At 36.5% G+C, this 4,755-nt stretch overlaps 1 pseudogene; it reads left to right on the top strand.

The window, feature by feature from the left end:
- Positions 1–2,953: 2,953 nt before the first annotated feature.
- LOC136203951 (ubiquitin C-terminal hydrolase 22-like) lies at positions 2,954–4,267 on the top strand (annotated as a pseudogene).
- Positions 4,268–4,755: the final 488 nt, after the last annotated feature.

Raw genomic sequence — 4,755 nt, 5'->3', positions numbered from 1 at the left:
GGCACGGATCCCCATGCATTAAGAGGAGGAATTTTTAGGAGCTTCTCTTTCTAGAATATTTTTTAGAGAGAGAAAGTAAATTTTTGGGAAAAACAATTTTTTCCTAAAAATTGAAAATTTTCAAAAAGTTAAATATTTTACAAAAAACACCGAAAACACTAAGAATCTCAACTCGTGGAATCAACCGACTTCGACTGTCAATACCGATCTTGAGGTATTATCCGAGGATTAGACTCGTTTAATTTATTTATTTTATTTATTTATAGTTTCGTTTATTCATTTGTTTAGTTAGTTATTTATTTATCATGTTTATTTATTTTTCCGTATTTATTTAATTCCCGTCTCGTATTAAATAAGCGTTTTGGTTTTGTTTTAAATAAAAACCTCGTTTTAAGGTCCCAATACGAACCGTGACCCGATTTAAGGGTAGTTCGGGATTAAAACGTTGTAAATATAGAATTTTAAAAGTTTTTTTTTAAATTAACATTTTAAATATAAAACTTCGTTTTGGGAGGCTCCGCTATAGACTATGACCCAATTTGGGTAGTTCGGCGACCAAAATGATCGAATAGAAGTAGATCTAAAGCCTTTTAATGAATCTGGAAAGTTGGGGACTGTTTCTGATATTCTTCTTTTCTGTCACTAAAAGCAGTTTAGCGACGGAGTTTCCGTCGGTAACGCTGCTGGAACTTAAAAAACCATTTTTTTTAACCTTTTTCTCATCTTTTTTGGCATTTATTCTTGAATATATATATATGTATAATTATGTAGCTAATTTATTAAAATCATTTTGGAGGTATATGACTAATAATTACTTATTTTTGTATATTTGAGCATTGTTTATATTAATTTGGATTTGTAAAAACTATATGTATATATATGTTTTCCTTAAATGTATTTGAACCATATTAATTTATTGTTTTGGGTGGGTTATTCTCTATATATCTATTATGTAAAGAAAAGCTATTTTGGTTTAAATGTAGTTTTCTTATTCACAAATCTTATTCATTATTTTTACATTGCTTTTTTCTTAAATTAAAATCAAAGTGTATTATAACTAGTATTATCTTTATTTTCACTTGTATATATATTATTATTTTTTTTCTTATCTTATTTTTGATCTATAAGTATTATTATTATTATTACCGTAATGTATATTCATATAAATATGTACATTTATTCTCCTTTTTGAATTTCCTATATGTATATATTTTAAATGTATTTGGGTTGGGCGGATTTAGACTTAATTTGTTAATTGTTGTAATTATGTTCAAGTGAAGGTTAATTGAGTGAAAAATAGAAAATAAACCACAAAAAAGAGAGTTCAATTTGCTTATTTAAACTAAAGATTTCTAGAGGTTCCTAATGTAAATAAAAGGTTTTGGTTCGTTATCCTTTTTAAACGACTTCCCAAAATATCACGTTTTGAAACCTTAATCCGTTCCAACGACGGATTAAGCGAACCTTGTAATTAAAATCGGTTTCCTTGTAAATAAGGGAGTTTTGAATCGTTTTCCTATCTAAACGGTTTTGTACAGAAATAAATGGACTTGTATGCTTAATCACATTTTTTGAGTTAAAACTTATTGTTCCACGTTTTCAAACGCTCGAGTCGTTCCAACGGCGATTCGAGTGAAAAGTATGTAAATTAACGGGGTTTTGAAACGTATCTAAATCGTTCCAACGGCGATTAAGGTACGAACCATGTAAATAAACTTTCTTTTCGGGGAGTGAGATTAGTTTAGATTGAATGTATAGCTTAAAGCATAATTCACGTTGTAAATAAACCAATTCTTTCTTCTATCTCTCTCTTTCTTCTATATATCCTAATTCATGTAAATGGGTGATTCTTTACTAAAGTGGCTTTCAATGACATGCTCAAAACGGCTTTCAAAACGAGAAAGATAAGGTTTCAAATGAATTTTAAACTTAAAGAAATATGCGATTAGTCCGTTAGCGCCTAACATGCTAAGTAGGAGGCCGGTGGTTCAGAACCGGGCGATGTCAGGGTGCCCAGTAGCCTTTCTCCGGAAAGGAGCTAGCCTTCTCGGCTCGTATCCAAATTTCCCGAACCCTCACCGGTCTCCCGCAAGGGATCGGTGTTCATTTCTCAATCATGGGTGGCGACTCTTCCATACTCCGAGCTCCGGCCCTGCCGAGCAGCTTGATTCCGCGATTGGTTGCTTTTGGCGCCAATCACAACATCTGTCGTCAACGGTGTCCACCGCCCGGGTCTTCCGGGCGAGGCCGCGACACCTACACCCGTCCCATTTAATTTGCAGGTACCCACGGGTATCCTTACCCATTAAAAATCAATAAATAAAACAAAAAACATTACAAATTTAAGAAAGTATAAATTTAATAAATCATCTATTTAAAAATTGAACAAATTAAATCTTAACTAATAAGAATAAAGTAGTTTAGTGGTATCACCCAATGGTTGAAAAATAAAAGGTTGTGGTTCAAATATCACGTCTTACATTTAAAAAATAATTATATTTATTAATATAAAAAAAGTTATGACAGGTAACTAGTATGGGTACGGGTACCGAGTACCCTGGGTTCCCATACCCGTCCCATTACCCTAATGGGTAATGATTACCCTATTGTATAGAATACAGATAGTCCCATCAGAGTCGGGTAGTGCCGGATATCTACGGATACGGTACCCGTTGCCAGGTGGAAGAATGCTTTTTTCTTAATTAAATGGTGAGGACCAAAACAAGGCCAGACAACAAGCAAGGAAGCGGTGATGAATTGAATGGAAGTGTGAGTGAAGATCACAATCACAGGGTACCATCCTCATAATCGTCATTCTCAATGTACCTTCACTCCCCCTTCTTTCAATCTCAGCCGTTAATCTCCTAATCCATGATCCTTATGTTCTTCAAATTTAGGGTTTTCCACCGTCAGCCACCATCATACAACCCAATCTCCATCCACATCCATATAATCAAAGATCAACCACCACCATCACAATCACCATCACCGATTTAACGGCCAAATTACACCTTCTCCTTGTCCCCACCTAGTCGACTTCTATGCCCGGAATGGGTCCAAGCCCTTCCGGGCCCTCCAAGACTGTCTCCGGGTCAAACCACCCGGTGGCCGTTCCTCGATTCATCGGGATCCCTCCGAGGTTCCTTGATGCTGCTCCTATAGAGAGTCTTCTTAGCCCCGTCTGTACGCTTATGTCACTTGTGCTGCTATCTACTGCCACTCGCCTCCTGGGCCCCCATGCCGATTCCCATGCCACCACCATGCCATCGAGTCATGAGATCATCGTTGATGTCGATCGTGCAGAACTTTTCTGCTGCGCGTGCCACGATCAGGTCTACGATCATGATTTTGACTCTGCGGTAGTATTATCCCAAACTACCTCGCTGAAATCAGCCACAATCTTGTCGGAGAAACCCAAAAATCTACGCAAACATCGGAGAGTCGATTACCGCCCGTGGTCTCTTGATGTGCGGGACCTTGTGTTAATGGAGAGTGGCTCTAGTCCGATAGATGATGGCTTTGATTTGCCAAGGGGATTGCGAGGATTGAATAACCTAGGAAATACCTACTTTATGAACTCGGTGCTTCAGGCATTACTTCATACGCCACCGTTGAGGAATTATTTCTTGAGCGATCGGCATAATCGGTACCATTGTCAGAAGAAAAACGTTGTTAGCAATATTGGCAGTGCTGGAAAGAGGAATGCAGGTAATGGGGACATCAAGAATATGAAGTTGTGCTTGGCTCGTGATATGGACGCGATGTTTTTATCTGTCTTTTCCGGTGATAGATTGCCTTACAGCCCCGCAAAGTTTTTGTATAGGTATCGAACAGTCCATACTTTCCTTTTTTTTCAATCGGTATTTGAGTGAGTTTTGGCATAATGTGGGTCCTCATCTAGTTTTCCGTTCTATTGCATTTATAGAATCAATTCCCTTCAAGATCTGATTTGGAATGGCTTCGCCTTTTTTTTCTTTGTCTTGGATCCTTGTTTTATATTTTTCTTTGTGCTGATTTTTTGTCACCCTTGTTGATTTAGATTGTACTGATTGCAGTTGGTGGCAACACGCTTCTAACTTGGCAAGTTATGAACAGCAGGATGCTCATGAATTTTTCATCTCTATGCTTGATGGAATACATGAAAAGGAAAAGAAGGACCATAGCAAGCCCCTTAATCAGGGTAACGAACTTTTTTTTTGGGTCTTTCTGACACATTCTGCCAGATATATATGCCAAGTCAAGTTTGCTTGTTACTGTTGGTGTTTAGTGTCCTATAGACAATTGTTCTAAGATACAAACTTAATATAAATGAATTGTTCTTTATATCATTTGTTTTAATGAGATATATGTTTTATAACTATATAAAGGCAATCCCTTTGAAGCACTAAATAAAGTCTAATAAAAGGAAATCCGTAAGTTTGTTTAAAGTGATTATAAAGTGTTCATACAAGCATGAAGTGAGACAAAACTTTATAATAAACTAATAAACTTAAAACCACCCCAAGTCAAGTGATATGTTTAGGATTGATATATCACTGTTGAGACTTGCATGTAACAATGTCTTCTGTCCGACAGAAAGCTGATCTCACAAGCTTCATATATACAAATATCTGGACAGTTACATGGATCCGATGAAAAGTAGTTCATTAGGATTGGGGATCCGATTTGAGATAACAGGATGGGTAGATTCATCCTTGTCATCTGTTCATCTCATTGGTATTAATAGGTATAACTAATCCTCAGACTTAAAGGAAT

This window comes from Euphorbia lathyris, chromosome 8, assembly GCF_963576675.1.
Source record: "Euphorbia lathyris chromosome 8, ddEupLath1.1, whole genome shotgun sequence".
Taxonomy (NCBI): Eukaryota; Viridiplantae; Streptophyta; class Magnoliopsida; order Malpighiales; family Euphorbiaceae; genus Euphorbia; species Euphorbia lathyris.
The sequence above is the reverse complement of the archived record's forward strand: the minus strand, read 5'-3'. Positions and strand labels throughout refer to the sequence as shown.